General features: G+C 39.3%; 1 long non-coding RNA gene across 1 annotated transcript; it reads right to left on the reverse strand.

Annotated features, from left to right (window-relative positions):
* Positions 1-13,459: 13,459 nt before the first annotated feature.
* Positions 13,460-16,158, reverse strand: LOC121138963. The gene is made up of 2 exons (XR_005875832.1): positions 15,730-16,158; positions 13,460-13,562 (listed from the first exon to the last, which is right to left on the reverse strand). It is a non-coding gene; the product is annotated as an uncharacterized LOC121138963 (long non-coding RNA).
* Between the last annotated feature and the right edge of the window lie 3,628 nt (positions 16,159-19,786).

A 19,786-nucleotide genomic window follows, 5' to 3' on the forward strand; every position in this document is an offset into this window, starting at 1 on the left:
CAAAACATGTAATACCAGAGACAATGGAGAAACACAAAATGTGTTTCCAAACAAAAGTTGAGATCACTTGCATATACATATTTAAGAAAGAGGATTTGTAAAGGAACAAAATATTGGCATCTCAGCAAAGACAAAAAAAAATGGAAAGTAAGTATGCCTGTTTTTACTTACTCTTACCACAGAGATCACTTCTTTCTCCTTCTTCGAGTTGTTTTTCATTGGCATTAATAGATGGCTGTGAATGTTGGGTCCAGAGCCTGAATGTTGCCAGGAAGCATCTACAATCCATCTTCCTTTGGTAAGACAGTTGAGAATTTAGAATTCCCATAAACCAGTTACTAAAATAGGAATGCAGGAAAATGAACAGAGATGATGATATTCTGTGATTATAAGCACAGTTTCTAGCTTTCATCCCTGGACTTTCTGGCTACATTTGCAGAACCTCCTGTATCTGCCATTCACAAGGTTTATGCCAGATCATCCTTTCTTGACTTTGCTTTAAACATACAATCCATTTTTATTCTAAATTTAAAGAGGTCATAATCGTAGTTAAAACCTACTGAAATCCTGAGATAATGCCCATATATTAATATAACAGAGGCATAATGTGCACTGTCTTAATCTTTTCAGGCTACTGTAACAATCCCATAAATAAGGGTGCTTACAGAAACTCATCTCTCAAAGTTCTGGGATCAGATCAACCCCAGGTAAAGGTAGTAGGGTTGGTGTGTAGTGAGGACCTATTTCTGGTGCATAGATGATATCTTCTTAGTTTAATTGAATACATGATAGAAAGTGTGATATAAGTCATGACAAAAATAACAAGGAGATCTCTGGGGTTGTTTTACAAATCAATTATCAAATTCAAGAGGGCTCCCTCAAGAACTAATGACCTTGTACCACATCTTAACATCATCACTTAAATTTCTAGGGTACATGAACTTTCAAGCTATCACACATGTACCTATTCATAATATTTGTTCTTTAAAATAGTCTTGGCAAGTAAATAGAATTAGGTGTTATTATTCTCATTGTAGTAGAAATAACAAGTAGGAAATGTGTTGGAGAGTTTCTCAAGTCTCATCATGACCTAAGAGGTAGACTTTGGAATCCAAGATCTGAGTACCACATAATTTATACTAGATTCTGACAGCAAAATAATAAAATTGTGATATCCACATATGTTGGGTCTGAAGTTCCTGTCTTGATTCATGAGAGAACTAGCCATGAGTCCAGAGTCACTGACACTCTGGGTACAAAGTATGGACTACAGATAGCTGCCACTAAGGAGAGAGCCCAGGTTACTTGGACATTGATATAGATGCCAGTAGATGGGCACTGAAAAGATAACATGACCTCAACTTCCTAGGTCAAAAAACAACACATACACTATTATTGTCCTCTAGATCTCAATTTAAAGTTATTGTCTATCTGTGTTCAAGGGAAAGCTCAGCACTGTTTTATTATTTAAGCTTCATATAAGATACTGACAGAATCCTTAAACTTATAACAGGGCCCAAGCCATGCGCTATTTTCCCCTCATTGATTCTTAGGCATACGTAACATTTAAGTGAGAAATTAAATTTATGGCAGGAGTCTCTTACTCTGTGATAGAAAATGTTGTTTAAAAATTTCCAGGTTTATTGAAATGACTAACAAAATTATATGCATTTAAGGAATACAAAAGTATATTTTGATACACATATAAATTGTGAAATGGTTATCAAATTCAGGCTGACTAAACACATTTCTTGTTGACAGATGAATGGATAAGTATACACATATGCAATAAAAGATATCATTCAGCCTTACAAAACAAGGAAATGGTTACATGGATCTTTAAATTTATTGAACATACATGCTAGCTTTATTCCTTTCCCTAAATTTCCTCCAGTCTGCAGTTCATTTATAAAATCTGTTCTATTCCTATTACATTAAGGGCAGATCTGGTGTGTACAAGGTATTGGAATGAAATCAAGTTAACTTGTCCACACTCCAACATCTCCTTGTTGTCATAAGTATGTGGAATCCAAGGACAAACACTGGCTCCAATACTGTTTCTACATCTCCTTTGCTGTTGTCAGTTTACAAATGATTCTTGGACTGAGTGTCATATAAAAACAGCTACTTATTTAAAATAATTGGTTGGGCTTGGGTCATTTGACTGGAAATCTCTTGTTCTCCTCTGGGCTTGCTCATGTGACATCTGTTGATCTCTTCCACATGTCTGGTCATTGAGAACCTCATGGCTAGTGCTAGCTTAGCATGGAATGGATACTTCACACAATTCTCCACCCTTCAGTAGGTTACCCTGCATGGCCATCTTAGGACTGTAAGTGTGACAAAGAAGCATGCTCCAACGCAGTTATCAAAGTTCAATAATTATTGCTAAAGTCCCAATAATAAAGCAAACCACCTGACCAGTTCAGATTCAAGGTGTAGGTTCATAGATTTTCCTAATGGTATAATATTCAAGCTGTATTTCAAGAGTGTAGGCACAGGATGAAAAAAATTTATGGCTTTTTCCATGTTTTTCCATAGCCAGTTGTCTAATCTATGCAGTCATAATATTCATATTACTCCCATATGAGATGCACTCTTTCTAGCCAAGAAACTTAAAAGACTCATTGAGTTATGACATTAAGCTTGAAGATCTATAATTATGATTTTTGAATTTCCAACATTCCTGTGGTGGTTTAAATTAGAATGGCCCCCATAGACTCATACGTTTAAATGCTTAGTCACCAGGAATGGCACTATTTGAAAGGATTAGAAAGATTAGGAGATGCTGCGTTGTTGGAGTAGGTGTGGCCTTGTTGGAGGAAATGTCTCATTAGGGATGGACCTTGAAGTTTTCAAAAGCCCGTGCCAGTTCCAATCTCCCTCTTTGTAGAAGGAGATTGGGCCTGTAGAACTCTTAGTTACTGCTCAAGTACCATGTTCACCTATGTGCCACCATGATCCCTGCCATGATAATAATGGGCTAACCTCTGAAACTGTTAGCAAGCCCCCCAAATTCAATGTGTTCTTTTATGAGTTGTCTTGGTCATGGTATCTCTTCATTGCAATAGAATAGTGACTAAGAGAATGCCCAAATATATCATCTGCTGAACTAAAGATTTATTGACCTAAAAACACTACTTATTTGCATGCCTTCCCACCTGCAAATAACAATTCTGGGACAGTACAACTGCAATAAACACTTCCACTGAGAAAGAGGAGGCATACACAATCATGGGTCGCTAATACTTCTGGAAAAGCTGGTGAAAGAAGCTTTGTTTTCCAATCCACTGAGTCTTGACTATTCTATATTCCTTGTCAGTTCTACTCACAAACTAAACAGCTCTTTAATTTGCCTCTCCATTTGTACATTCAAACAGCACCAATGAGAGACACTTGTGCTATTTTTCCAGACAGTTCTTAGCTATGTCAAACATTTCACTAAGTACATTTCCTATTTTTGTAGTTATCAGACACAACAATTGTTTTTTCAATAGCTTCAGGACTGTAACATGAGTCTTCATTTTACAATGTATTATCAGCTATTCCCTCAGCACTTTTATAATAAGTCACCACTGCCTTATTACTTTTTCAGGCTTCAGTAACAGTTTTTGTTCATTCTAGTCTCAGAACCAATGGCATATGATTTGGTATAAATTATTTGCTAAGTAATCGTCCAATTTCTAGAAAACAAATTCTAACTCAATTATCTTTTGCTGCTAATAAGTTATCTATAAATGCAGTGACTTCAGAATTACTCACTAATTCGCTGGGCACACTTGGTTAGCAGTTGGGTCTTGCTCAGTTGAGTGGTTAATATGCTGACCATGTAGGCTTACTTACATGTGTGTGAACATCTGGCAAATAGTGGCATAACTGGTATGCCTGGCTATATTTCTGTATCTTCAGTAGGTAAGTCAAGGCAATTGCTAGTTTCTTAAAGCACAAAAGAGTAATGTCAATCAATGGCCAAGAGATTTTCAAGTTTCCACTCTTGTTATACTTGCCATTCCTCTGTGAACTAAAGTCACATGGCCATGTATCATGAAAGGAAAGGACTTTTATAGTCATAAAGAAAAAGAGTGCCCATCGAGAATTCAGTTGAGTTTGTGACACTATGAAGCTTAGTCCATCCCAGTAGGTGGCTGTTTTCTTTATTTCTGTTTCCTGAATTGTTATAGTTCCCTTTAATGAGCCTTTGAACTTCCTACTGAGAATGAGATTCCCCTAGACCTGCATCAAGAATTGTTTTGCTCTTTGTCTTCTTTAGGGAAGGAATATCACACCCTGTAATCTGAGATATCACACATGAACATGCCACATAAATGCAAAACTCAGAACTTCCTGTCTTTTGTCACATAGTAAATAGTTTCATGCACAGAGGTTTCTGTCACCTAAGTGGAGATATCCAGGTAAAATAAGCTATGCGGAAGCAGACAAGGTTCCAGAATGGACCACTATTTAAGTCTCATCATCTTAGAGGGCGTGTTAAATATAAAGTAATTCTGATTTTGGCCAGTGAACCCCATAAAATAATGTAGATTATTTATCTGAGAGTAGAAATCCATTTTTAAATTAACAATATCTGGCTTTTTCAGAAATTATAACCCAACCAAAAAGCTGGTAGAGAACCAAGAGCTTTGGGGAAAGACTTGAAGGTAGATGCTAAATGGTTGGTGGCTTAAGCATGGATTCAGCCACTTGATGTGCCAGAAGATTGCCTAAATCTCATATACAGAGATAAATGTAACCCCAATAGCTGCAAATCTAGAGATTACCTAAACATCAACACAGGTGCTTTCTGTAGATCCTGACCTGGAGAGCTTAGGTGTACCATTGCTTTCAGGCAATTAATTATAGAGCTGGATGAACCTGGGATCAAAGTCAGTCATCAAAGTAAAGTAGAAAGGACATGTGCCTTCTCTCAGTAACTGTTTTCCACCTTTCCTCTCTTAAGTTTTCTATTAATATGGAAACTCCAATAGCATAGGGCTGTTGTCAATGCTATTCAGTCTTGTGTTCTCAGTTCACCTGGATATTACCTTCACTTGCCTGGAACAGACTACGTATTTGTGAAATGAAGCATTCAGACATACATTAGAAAATACAATCTGAGTATAACTGATTGTTCCCTCAAGAATATTAGTTACAAGTAGCAAACTTTCTGGTCCATATCTTATTTGCATATCTATCCTCAGGGAGAAGAATTAGAGAGTAACATATACAATAATTCACACCACACTTGCTAGTGTCTTTCATATATCTGTAAGATCATTTCCAGGATACAAGAGTTTCCATTCAGCCTTCCTACATACCATGTGTGTGTGGCTTCCTTAGAGGCTCACCTAGGCATGTAGATGTTCCAGATTACACACTAATACACATTCATTTTTGGGATAAGAAGATACTGAGTAGTCCACTTTATTACAGCTGAGACATTGATCTTTCTCCCCTATTACAGAATCATTCCCAGTCATTTCAGTCAGACCAATTGCCTGCCAAATAGAATGACCCAGGCTAACGGATCTGAGCAGAAATTATGGTCTGTAATGGTTTTTGTGCTTCATGTGCAGAAATTGCCTCCAGCTGGATCTAGTTGAGCTAGACTAAATTGCATTTGATTCATTGACTTTGCTGCAATGGTCTGTATCACAACATGGCACAGACCCAGAACTGCAATCCTTTTGTTCACATGGCATCAAAATGGTTTGGCATAAGTTAGCTACACTACATCTTTGTGTCTCGTTTTTACTTGTTATCATCACTTCAAATCAAAGGAATACTTTGTTGTAGACACATATGAAAGAAATTTAATGCTACTTTTGTAAAATCATGCTATGATCTTTAAAGAGCATTTAAAAACGTTAGAATTTACAAGAGAAACACAGTTAACAATGTGATAATTATGTACCATATATGATTATTCCTGCCTTCCAACTATGGGGCTTTTTTCTTATAAGGAACATCATTGACAGCCAATGGTACTGGGGTTGGAGACACAATGTAGCCTTCCCTAAGGCAGCACCAAGTAGCAGCAGATAGAATTTGAGTTCAAATAGGTGGACTCCACAGCTAGTGCTATGATTTACACACCTGTCTTACTGAGTTTTCTTCCTCTCTGTCCTTTCCCTCCACCCTATCACTATCTCTGCCCTTTTTCACTTTCTCTCTTCTCTTCTACAGGTACATCTTGAATACACATTCTTTTTACACACACATACTAAAACATACTTCTACTTCTTCTTAGAGAAAATGTTTATTTGAAGTTTACATGGAGAAAATGCAAATGCTCCAAAACATTAAAACAATCTTATAAAGCTGTAACACATTGTATTAGGTAGAACATTATCAGAACAATGCAGTCTCCACAAGGTCATATTTAATGTCATTCCCATTAAATATTTTATTAATCTCAGGTTAAGAACATCTCTGGTGTTCCAAAAATGTTTATTGGTTGAATCATTTTTTAAAAAGCTCATGATGGATATGACATTTGCCTGCAATAAATTCTTAAAGGTATCAAAAGATATTCATTTAACTTAATCATCAAACATTTGTTTAGGATGTGACACATGCATTTAAAATACAAACATGGTCAATCTTTCTAACAATTATCAGCCCCGTTGAATAGATGAACACAGATCTGCTTAGAGGTTGAGGGATTTTCTGCTTCAATGTGGCAAAGCCAGTGCTCAAACAAGTATCATCTATCTTCTAGGTCACAGTTCCCACTCCCATGCTTCAGATCTGTGTGTTCCAGAGACCTGAAGACTAAAACACATGCTTCTACGAGTTCTACTATATTGTTGTAATGACTAAAAACAGTTATTTCTCTTCTGTTTTATTAGAGGTATAAAGTTGGTTTTATAATTGTTGTATTTTAATCAGGGGTGCCTGTTGAGTGTCTGTAGTTTGGGATTATATTGGAGACATTTGGGTTCACTAGTGACTACATACATGAAGGCAAGGACTGTCCATTCCCTATAGTCCATCAGTCTCCCATAGTTCAGCAGCAAGTGCTAGCATTCCATTAGTACCTCCTCAATCCATAGCTGGTTGTTGACAAACCCAGTTTTGCCCAGACCCAGTGTAAGCAACCGTGGCTGCTGTGGAACCCTGATTACTCTGCTATGCCTTGTAGATGGTATTCCTATCTCCTATCTCTTGCTATTTTCACTTGTTATTCTTCAATGATCCTAAAGTCTTACAAAATATGGTATATAAGTCCTGCTTAGGGCTGAGCACTAAGCTTTTATTTATTCTGAGTATCTTACACAGCCATGAGTGTCTGCACTCATGCTGTTAACTGAACAGAGAAGCTTCTCCAATTCAAGTGAAAGAAACATTTGCCTATGGGTATAAACATAAACATTTATACCTCATTTTACTTTTGTGTCAATTAGATAATGCATAGTAGTGAAGCCAACTTAGGGTTTATAACATCCATAGCAATGGGATTTTGATTAGTTTTAAGTATCAACTATGTATTCCTTCTTGTGAATCAGGCCTGAAAATAATCAGAGTGTAATTTTCTGTGAGGAACACCTTGTCTGGCAGGATGACATTGAAGATTTTAGGGTTCACAACTGGAAAAGGCATAGATGCTTTGTCCCCCCAACAGTTTGTATAGAACCTCCTAATACAGTAAAATCTAGAGAGTGGGAAGGAAGCTTCCAACTGAGTTCCAGCTAGCCTTTTCTGTATTTTGCAGCAAAGATGCACATTTGCCACAATAAGAGGGTCATGAAACAAACCAAAAGGCATGAATGTGAGACAATATCCTGATGTGGGATATCCTTATGTGGGTTGTATGCTGCAAATATGTGTTGTTTTTATTAGTTGATGAGTAAAGATGTTTTGGCCCTTGGGAGCAGAGAATATAGCTGGGTAGGAAATCAGATACAAAAAGATATAGACATGCCATCCAGCCACCAAAGGAGAAAGTTGTCTAAAAATTACCGGTAAGCCACAGTCACATGGTAATACACAGATTAGTAAAAATAGGTTAATTGTAAGAACTAGCCAGTAGCATGCCTGAGCTACTGGCCAAACAATTATAATTAATCCTAAACCTTTGAGTGTTTATTCAGGAGTTGGTGGGTGGGAGAGTATCTTCCAGTTACAAATGGAATCCACCATCTGGCATAGATCCACATAAGACCTAAACAGACTAAGCCAGGCGTTGGTGGTGCATGCCTTTAATCCCAGCACTTGGGAGGCAGAAGCAGATGGATTTCTGTGAGTTTGAGGCCAGCCTGGTCTACAGAGCTAGTTTCAGGACAGCCTCCAAAACAATACAGAGAAGCCCTGAATCGAAAAACCAAAAATAATATAAATAAATAAATAAAAAGAAAACATAAATAAATAAATCTTTAAAAGGGCTCTAAACTCACAAAAATGGAGCCACACTTGGCTGCCTAGTCTTTCCTGCCCATCATAGCAGTGCAGACAGTGCAGAGAGGTTTTCTCAGGTGATGCCTTTGGACTTGAGCTATGGGCTTGAGAGTATGGCTATTGGCTTAAGAGCGTAGCCATATGCTGCATGGCAGATTCCCATGGTCTTTCATGGGCCTCCACACAAAGAGGCTTCTCCCAGCCACTGTCTGTGAGCTTGAGAACACAGCCACAGCTAACAGCACAGCTGCAGGCTACTTAGTATCTCTTCCTAGGGTTGGGGCAGTGAGTATGGCTCCCAGAGCTGGCGGTAAACATTATCTTCACCATGTTGGGAAACCTAACTGGGTAGAGCCAACAGTCAAATCGATGGTTTTGATCCTTGCCATGCCTGTCTATGAGTAAGAAGCTTGACACCATGCCTGGCTTTGCACTTAAGAGTTATTAGCAAAACATTTCTGATCAAGGAAGTGCCTCTCTGTGCTGATCTCACATTCCATCAGAACTATCTCATCAAACTGTCCTGGCATCGGTGGCTTTGTCTTGAGAGAAGTGCTACCTTTCTTTGAGTACAGTATCCATCCCCCTTTTTTGAGAAATCTCTATTGATTATAATTGGCAAGCAAAGTGTGAGCATATTTATGTTATACAAAGCCACATTGCAGTGTATATATTGCTACTCTCCCAACCAAGTTCATTAGCATATCCATTACCTAACATCCTTTATTTGGTTAAATTTTTGTGTGTATGTTTAATGAGAACATAAATTTCTGTTTTTCTTTTTCCTGACTCTATCTTCTCGTGCCTTATATAACCATCAGTATTCACACATTCACTTTTAGTGTTTCATGTTGTCTAGAAGTAACTCAATTACCTATCTGGCTCCTTTCACCTGTCTCAAAATTTTTATCTCTCTGAGAGTCCCCCTTTTCTCAAGAGGAAGAAAATTATTCGGTCTGCACTCAAATGTACTATCACAAACTACCACTTTCTTTTGGTTATAAAAGAAAATGAAGGAGAAAGCAGCAGGATGAGGCCAGCCAGGTTTACACAGTGAGTTCCAGGACAACCAGGGATACACAGAGAAACATTTTCTCAAAAAATAAAAAAAGGAGAGAGAGGGGGGAGGGGAAGCAGAAGGGAGAGGGAGAGAGGGAGAGAGAGGGAGATGAAGAGGGAGAGGGAGAGGGTGGGGAGAGGCAGAGGGAGAGGCAGAGGGAGAGTTTGAGAAGTCTGGTAGCTGGTAACCTTGCTGTGGTGTGAAACAAGCCCTAATCTGGGAACTAGGGAGACTAAGAGAGCCACAGTGGAAGCTGAGGTATTAAGCCCCTTTGCTACTCCACACCTGCCAGGTGAGGCAGATCATTCCAGATCACTGATCACTGGAGGGCATCCAACAGAGGTGAATGACAACAGCTGCCTTTGGGACACAGTTGCTGCTCTGGTTCTGCTTGTGAAACCTCCTGCATAGTATCTAGGCAGCCTATTCTAACCATGAGGATACGGAGACCCTGGGAGGTTTAGGTAAATGGTCACAGTCAAACTCTGCCATACTCTAGTATTTACAATTTAGTGGAATCATATCTCCTCTCTGATATTCTATAACTTGAAAAGGAGATATTTAAAGTAACTTGCTGTCATAATTGTCAGTTGTCAATTTGACACACCTAGGAAGAGGAATCCCCATTGAGGCATTTTCTTGATTGGTAATTGATATGGGAAGACATAGGTCACTCGGGGACCACACCATCTCTAGGTGCATGGGCATGGACTGCATAAGAAAGGGAGCTAAGTAAGCCAAGGGAGAAATCAAGTCAGCAGTGCTCCATGGTTTCTGCTTCAAGCTCCAGCCATGAGTCTCTGTCTTGATGATGCACAGGAAGTCAAGTTACTCTAATGACGCACTGTAACCCGTAAGTCATATAAGTCCTTTCCTCCTAAAGTTACTTCTGGTCATGGTATTTCATCACAGCAACAGCTATGAAATCTGGGACACTGGGTAACAACACATCTTCCTTTTGTTGGGTAATGGAAACAAATGAGAAGAAAAAGTTGTGTAGGAGTGTGTGTGTCTGTGTGTGTGTGTGCACAAGCGCGTGCGCATATGCACATGTATTCTGAACCGCAGAATATTTACTAGTTACCATGTCTTGGCAACTTAATTTCTCCTGGATGAAAGTCAGCTTTGCAATTACAGTTATGCCATCTTTTTTATTACTTTAATTTTAAATATCTTGCTTCACATGTCAATCCCAGTTCCCTCTCCCTCTCCCTCCCCTCCTCACGCACTTTCCAACCATCAGCCCCCAGCCTCCCACCCTATTCCCACTTCCTTCCACATAGGGGATATCCAGAGTCTGTCATTTCGCTCAGGGCAGGGTCCAGGCACTTCCCTAAGAGTTCGGGCTGAGAGAACATCCATCTTTGTGTTATGGACACACAAAGTCTGTTTGTATGCCAGGGATAAATACTAATCTACTGCCCAGGGCCCCATAGGTTACCCAGGCCTCCTCACTGACTCTCACCCTCAGGGGTTCTGGATCAGTCCCATGCTGGCCTCCCAGCTGTTGGTGTGGGGTCCAAGAGCTCCCCCTTGTTCAGATCAGCTGTCTCTGTGGGTTTTGCCAGTCCGTTATTTGCCAATTTGCTCATCGCTCCTCTCTCTCTGTCACTGGGTTCCATGGGTTCAGTTCAGTGTTTAACTGTGGGTGTTTGCTTCTGCTTCCACCAGTCACTGGATGAAGGTTCTAAGATGCCATATAAGGTAGACATCAAGGTCATTATCAGGAATGGGGATTTAAGGTAGTCTCTCCACTATTACTTAGCTTGCCAGTTGGTGTCATCCTTTTAGATCACTAGAGGTCTCATTGGTGCCAGATCTCTCTTCAAACCTATGACTCCCTCTATTATGGTATTTCTCATCCTGTTCTCCCCCTATTTTACCCCCCCCCACTCAACCTTCCTGTTCCCCCATGACCTACCCCCATGGCTCAGCCATTAAAGGCTAGGCTCACAACCAAAAATATACCATCTTTTTAAACTTTGTTTTACAGTATGAGAAGCTAATGTATCCAGGTGAAAGCACAAATTTAAATGTAGTGAAATCTTTACTGTGTTGTCTGGTAGAAGCTATACTTCCTTTGAAAAAAATCCTTTTAGAACACTAAATACTAAGTTTTACAAATAGGAACAAGATTTTCCAGACGATGTGGAGCAATGACTAAGGGAGCTTCTTTGTCTTCTACTCTTGGTTACAAGATACATGGATTTTCTGTTTAGGAAAAACAAGTTGAGTTTTTTTTCTGGTTGATGATTTTCTGTGTTGAAGAACATTTGTGAGTGCAAGTCTCAAATCCTTGAAGTATTTCTACTCAGTTGGCATACTGTATGAAACTTCAAAAGACAATTCTACTAGACTACTTGCTTCCAGGTGATGGGACATGTGTGTGATGCACGAATTCCATGGACACTAGTGAATTGCCTTACTTCATTTACTGCAATGTGACCTCCCTCTCAGAAGCACAGCTGTAATAAACATGAAAGTTTTAACAGTCTTACCATCAGGTGAGTTTTCTTTTACCATGACTGTTGAGTGACTTTTTATGGGGAGATATAGGCAAATGTCTGTTTACCCTCAGAAGGGTACTGATGAATGACTAGAGAAATGATTCCACTCTACTCTGTCTCAGTGAGCCGATGAGATATGAGGTTATAAGAGAATTGGTGATGGATTACTTACAGGAGTGTAGATGGCATGGAGATAACTACATCACCAAAAAGTCCATTCTTGCATGACTGTTGACTCACAAAGACTATATCAGTGGAGTTCTCTGTACAACTGCCAGAGAGTATGACCCTTGAATAGTCTCTTCCAGCAATTGTTACTGTTTCCATAACTGTAGGGAGGGTTCTTATGTATGTTTTTGGTTTCAGGAGTTTCCTGAGTCTCTTATGTTTTGTTACTTTCTAAGTCTTTGAAGCTCCATCCATCCTCCTACAGATTTTAAATTCAGAGAGAATAACTATGCAACAACTATCCTTCATATGTATACCAGAGAGTGGCTGTACTATTATATCTATCCATATTTACATAGGGATAGTATAATACACAGAACCATTTGCACACCAGATTAATTTTCCTTCTTCAATTAAGACTCTGAGAAGTTGTTGGTATATATTTAGATGAAAAAAACTGTACTTGTTGAGAAAATTTTTCTTGTCTATTTAGGACTGAGTCAAATTCATTCTATCTATTGTTTTCATTTGAGGACAGAACGATCTACTTTTTTCATTCTGTAGATTGATTGGTTATATAAGAGCCAGATGGATATTTCAATTCATAGTGTAATTTGTTAGTCCACAGTTTGACATTGTGTTCCTACTGAGGCTACTTTCAAAGATAGAAGTTGTTGCTCCCCTCTCTTTCTCTGTTTCTTTCTCTCATTATTTTTACTATTTCTTTCATCCTTCCTTCATCTTTTTGAACCAAGGTCCCATATAGCCCAGGGTGGCTTCAAACTTGCTGTGTAAGCAAGGCTAACTTGAACTTCTGATCATTATGCCTCTATCGCCCAGGTGCTGGGACTAAGATGTGTATACTCAGGAAGAAGTTAATGAAGGCCAAAGATTGTTTTTCTCGATAATCTGTATCTGTTGTAGGGACTCTTTTGTTCTGGACCTTCACCAAAGCAGAAAGTCTTCAAAATTACTGGGTAAATGATCAGAAAAACATGTCCAAACGAGGCACATATTACATTTAACATTAAAAGAAGTCCAAGTAGCTTTCTTTGATAATGGGAGAGGCACATATGCAGCAGCTTGTCCTTTGTTTTGGAAAGGATATCTTGACTCGTTCTAGGTCACTGAATCATCAGAAATTTAATGAACTTCTTGTTCCTGAGTTTTTGTGGAAATTATAACCTAGGTTTTGTTTACAATGTGTATAAAAAGTTTTGACTATGTCTGCTATGAGTTCATCCTACCAATCAGCTAAATGCTGTAAATAAAACAATACAACCCTGAGGTAGAATACTGCCAATACAATGATGGCTTAGAAAGTAGAAAGTTAGCTGCTTACAATGGACTTTATTAACAAGTACAGAACAAAAAAAGTTGTCAGATCATGGGTCCTTACCATATGTTGATTTCTTCTCATAACAAGATTACATCTGAAAGAGAAATTGGAGTTGGAATCACCATCTGGTTAAATTTATGAAATCTACTGTTCCCCAAAATCCATCTGTCTTCCTTGTAGGCCAAAGATATAAATTACATAGAGTGAGTAGGAACCACTTCCATTGTAATTTTCAAGGTTTCACTAATAGCAATGACCTCTTCAGCACCTCCAGAATAGTGTTTCCTGTGGTTTACTATTTAGACAAAACTAATGTGTTCTTCATAGCCATTCCTCACATAATGACCTTTACTTCATAAGGCAGGAAACCGTGTTGGAATTCTGCCAGTTCTTTTCCACATTTGTTCCAATCACATCCTAGGCCCTAGGAAATTACCCAAAGGGTAAACTTGGGGATTCAGATATAGTCTGTGGGATAGATCCCAAGTCAAACTGCAATGACCTCAGACTTCCTTTAACTACCATCAATGGTTTACCATGTACTGTCTCAAAATTTCTTTACCGTTTTCAGCAATCTCCCAAAAGCTTGATTATTTCCATTTTGGAAATATACAGTTACTGTGATAATAATTAGATTTAGGTCTGTAGCCTAGTTCATATCTGTAAATCTGTTCAGGAGCAATTCCTCAGTTGTGATAGTTTTAATGTATGCTTCCCTTGACTAGAATCAGAGCTCTTCTTTCTGCGTAGACTGAGAAGAACTTTATAGGTTGATGCTCCACATCAGTTTCAGAGACACCATGATCAGCTACCTGACTACAAATCTTGCTTCTAAGCTGTGTGGTTACAGAATTTGGATGAGTACCTTATTTTAGGCATTTTGCATTAATTTCAGGCTCAGTGCATAAAGATGATAAAAACAAAACACAAACAATGTGAAACAAAACGCAAAAGATAGACATCCAGGAAGAACAAGTCAAACCAATGTGGATGAGTCTGAGTACACGCAGTGGCCCACCATGCGTAGTGAAGGTCCCAGTTTTACTGGTGTTGTAAACTGTTGTAGACAGTAACAGATAATATTGCTGTAATCCTGATTGCTCTTCAGCTGCTGCTGAAGATTTGTTGACAGAGAAAGGATGCAAAAGAACTGAGAATCTAAATTAGCCTTTGTTACTGATACTGATACGAATGAAAGAAGAAAGAAGTGAATTTCAGCTGTGGGTTAAAATTTCTCTCATGACCTACACTATAAGAAAATACATAGACGTTAAAGCAAAAAGTGTATCAGACCATATTAAACAGGTGGAGAATGATTTTTTAAGGTTACTGTTATAGAAGAGAAGAGAATTATAAGAACACAATCTGCGTTCAGTTGCACTAAAGCAAATGATAGAATAGTTTTTCAAAGTTCTCTCTCTTTCTGTGTGTGTGTGTGTGTGTGTGTGTGTGTGTGTGTGTGTGTGTTTGGTGGGAGTTGGTTGACCATTTATATTTCTTATTTGACCTTACTTAAATGAATGGGAAAACTTTTACCTGTATTTAAGGACTAGGTTTATAACTAAGATCATGATGGCCATAAATGTTAGACTACTTCATTCTCACAGTGATGGGAGATGAGAGTTCTATTTCTCTTGATGATTGCATATGCAAAGAAAAACTTCCAAGTTCTTAAGAAAGGTAGTCCTTAAAACCTGGATGATGAAAGAATACAGAACAACCAGGTTGTTTTGTTGTCATTTTGTTTTTTGTGTTTTTTTTGTTGTTGTTGTTTGTTTTGCTGAGACAGGATTTCTCTTTGTAGCCCTGGCTGTTCTAGAACTCATTCTTTACACCAGGCCAGCCTTGAACTCACAGAGGTCCATTTGCCTCTGCCTCTCTGAGTGCAGGGATTAAAGGTGTACCCCACTGCTGCCTGGACAGAATTTTTTTAATTGAATATAATTTCTTCATTGATTCTTTGGAAATTTCACATCATGCTCTCTAATTCCACTCACCTCCCTCTCCTCCCATAACCTCCCTCTCCTCCCATATCCTCACCTCACCCCTGTAATGTCCCCCAAAAGAAAACTTAAAAATACCCAAACCAAATGAAACCAAACCAAAACCAAACAAGCAAAACAAATAAACAGAACTTAAACAAAAGCCCTTTTGCTTCTTCATCTTTCCTGCCTCCCCCACACCTCTTCATTCATCCTGGTGGCAATAGGAGCCTTGGTGTGTCACACAGTATACCCTTTTGTCCAACCAGATTTACTTACAAATGTCCATTACAGTGGGTCTGGCTCAAGGTCTCTGGTTTCTGATACACCATCATTACTGGATCCTCACGGAAACTCCTCTCACATATCCTTCTGCCAGCTGCTGCTAGTCATGGAGATCCTGCACTTATCATTCCACACTATCAGTCCTTTCACCAGTTCCAGCAGGTCCTAGATGGGGTAGATGTCAGGGTGGGCCAACCCAAAGCATGGATGTAGGCCTGGGTAGTAGCTGAGCTGGTCAGTTCATAGCACTAGGTCTGTGTCCTCAGGTGAAGGCTAGAGACATCTCCCCTATGCCCATGACATCAAGTCATTTCCTTTGCCAGTGGTGACAGGTGGGGACATCTCTCTCCAGTGATGGTTGACACCATCTCTCTTGCTGCAGTGTCCATTGAGGGGCAGGACCAACCTTCCCAGATGCCAATGAAGGGTGGGGTGGTGGTTTAGCATGGCCTTCTGATGTCATAATGCATGATTCCTATGGTCCCCTTAGGGACCCAGCTGCAGGAAGACAACTGACCCAGTCATGGTCCTAGACAGCAGCTGGAGCCTAATATCATGACTCTAGGTAGAAGCAGAGGCCACTCAGATCAGGACAGCTCTGGTGGCAGCTTGGCCTCCAGACACCAACAAGGTCACAGGTTGCAGCCCTGATACTGGGCTTCCCTGTGACCTTAGGTGGCAACAGAGATCCCAGCTGCAGTAGGATCATGGACCCAGACATGGTCCATGGCAGCATCCAGGAAGTCTAGATGCAGGACAACCAGTTTTATACAGTAAATAAATATTTTTTAAACGTTTTATATTTATTATTTATGTATTCTGTGTGTGTGTGTGTGTGTGTGTGTGTGTGTGTGTGTGTGTGTGTGTGTATTATCATGGACATGTGGAGGTCAGAGGACTACTTGAGGGAGTCTGTACTTTCTTTCCATCAAGCAGATTCTGAGGTTCTAACTCAGATCCTCAGGCTTGCTGAGCCATCATAGCTGTCCCTAAAGTAAATATTTTTAAGAAAAGAGAAGTCAGGGTCCAACTAGGATGGAGCTTGTCTGAAATTTCATTTGAATGTCAGACCATCTTTTTCTTAGGAAAAGGAATTCTAATAAATGTAATTTTACTTTAGGGAAGGTGAAACATCACAAACCTATTTTCCAACCTAAACTGATGGTATGATGCTTTATTATTTTTTGTAAGAGATTTGATTCATCTAGGAAATAAGACAAAGTATGACAGTATCAATTTTCTGTCATGAAATAGTCATTGTACACTAAACAGTCATTTTGATATAACATTATGTTCCAGATAATTTCTGAAGAGGCATACAAGGGATGAGAAGCAGGGACATAGGAGTGGTTGGAGGGATAAAGAAAGGGAAAGGAGAAGTGATATAATAAGATTTAAATTATAATTTAAAAATTGTAGTAATAAATAAATAAATAAATAAAATGCATTTGGATCCAAATAAAGAGTCCTCAATAAAATAAATAAAAATGGCTAAGAAGTATTTAAAGATTCATTGACCACACTAAGGGTATAGAGGTTGAGATAAGGCATGTCTTGCTTTATATTATATTTATTCATTTATTTGTGTGTGTGTATGTGTATGCAAATATACACACACCTGTATGTTGCCATGGCACATGTGTAAGGTTGAAGGATTACTTCAGTCAGTTCTCTCCCTGTGAGATCAAGCTTAGGCTATCAAACTCAGCTGCAAGTGTCATCGCCGCTGAACCATCTCGCTTTCCCAGATGTGTCTTACTTTGTAAACAAGATTTTCTCATTCTTGACAACTTGCTATTTGACTGGCAAGTTTAATTTTATTTTCCTGCAGGGCTCATTCTTTTAAAGAATGATTAAGATTAATTTGAATCCCAGAGTGCGCAGGCCAGCACTCTCCTCTTGTCGTCTGTGCTTAGGATGCACAACTGTTTCCATAAAGACAAAGGTTCTAAAAGCTTTTCCTCATCATTTCTGATTCCCTTTCAAGCCATGATTCATTTTCAGCCAGGGAGGTGGTCATAGGGGAGACAAAGAATCTGGATGCATCGTCAGCTTCTGTGTTCAGACAGTCAATGACTTTTGATGAGGATTTTCCAATTTTATGGTGGTGGGAAAATGGTAAATATTCAGTAGAAACTGAATCCTGAGTTTAGAATTGTCATTAAACAAAACAACAAAACAAAGCAAAACCAGACCCAGTCTGCTGCTTTGTACAGTTCTGCAGAGTGACAGTGAGCCTTGGCTGCCAGGAAAGCATTGTCCATATCCTGCTGAATGCTGTGGTAGCTAAGGCAGGATATTCGGTAGGTTATGTGTATTAACTGAATTGTTGATTTAAGAATATTTTGAATTGATGGAAGGCTTATCTTATCAAGACACAACTCCATTGGTAATGAGCAAGCATGTGTGCTCAGCATGGGATTCAGAGGCTGGTCCCCAGCTGCGTTGGATTCAGTTGCTTTGAAAGTTATGGTGGGCTTTTGAGAATGTCAGCTTGTAATAAACCGCTGGATACGTATCAAGTCAAGCTAAAGAATGAATAAACGAGACAAGCAATAATAATGTGGACAGCCTTATGGGCTTTTTTTGATAGAGTTCACTGGCAGGGTGAAACCTCTCCTACAATCATAATTAATCCAAATGGAGACTAACAGATTGGCACTGGAAGTGCTCGCTGTACCGTCATGATTTCCTCATGGAGGACTGGGCCTGCAGGCTGAGCCAGATGACTGGGACAATAGCATCTAGTTGCACTGACTCATTCTGACACATGAAGGGCAAGGGAGGTGTGTTCACGTGTGGTTGTGGTTGTCACAGTTGTGCCAGCTTTGTCAAGACAGTGCAGCAGCTTTTCCAGCTCAGAGTTCAGGTTTGCATGAACACAGGCACATTTCCTCTTGATACAATTTCTCTCCACTAACAGGATGTCTATTTTTGTAGAGATATGAAAGGACATATGGTTACTGGAAGCAGGAAGCCCTCATGGGATAAACACTTTGAGAACACAACCCTCTTGTTCGGTGTTCATCATCTCTCTTAGGGAATGCCTTGAAGGAATCCCAGAATTCATCTGAGCTCCCAGAACCTCACTGAGTAATCTGCACAGCTTTGTCTGTCAGCCCTGATCAGACCAACCAGAGGGGTGACTCCTCACTAGTCCTTAAGTCTTTGTTCTAGGAACAGGTCTTCCTGGATGTAGTTGGGTTCTTAAGTTGTTCTGGTTTTCCATGCCTCTTGTATTATCAGAAACTGTGAGCACTAATTTTGTTGGTATAGATGAGAAATATGAGGATATAAGGACATAGTTTTCAGTCTGTCTAAATAAAATGAACAAAAAATGATACTTCATATATTAGTGTTTCTTAAGAAACTAGTATATGATTCCATTGCTGTGATTTTCAGGTATAAATGTCTAACTTATTCTAGGTTCTTTGATCCAATGTTACATACATAAGGAAAATTTTCATATAATGAATTTACATTTTGTCAATTAAAATTTTTATTCTTCCCTGACACAATATATCTAGATCATAACCTCCTCTGCCCCCACTCCTCCCATTTCCACCTTCTCCCCCAGGTCCACTGTCCCTCCCTTTCCCTTTATAAAAGAGAGACCTCCCAGGGATATCACCCACCAACTGACTGTGACATAAGAAGGTACAATAAGATTAGACACAAACCCATATATCAAGGCTGGATGAGGCAGCCCAAGAGGAAGAAAGGATACCAAGAGCAGGCAGAAGCAATAGACATTCCTATTCCTTCTTTTAGGAGTCCAACAAAAACTCCAAGCTAAAAATCACAGTATGTATGCAGAGGAACTAGCACAGATCCATCCAGGTTCCATGACTGCTATGTCTCCGTGAGCTCCTATAAGCCCTGTTTAGTTGATTCTGTGGGTTACGTTCTGTTGTTCTCCACCCCTACAATCCTTCTCCCTCTTCTGTGGAGTTCCACTGGCTTCACCTAATACATCTGCTCTCATTAGGTGATGGAGGAAGCCTGTCTGAATATCAATGGGCTAGGCATTGATCAATGGGTATAGCAGAAT

This window comes from Mesocricetus auratus, unplaced genomic scaffold, assembly GCF_017639785.1.
Source record: "Mesocricetus auratus isolate SY011 unplaced genomic scaffold, BCM_Maur_2.0 Super-Scaffold_6730, whole genome shotgun sequence".
Taxonomy (NCBI): Eukaryota; Metazoa; Chordata; class Mammalia; order Rodentia; family Cricetidae; genus Mesocricetus; species Mesocricetus auratus.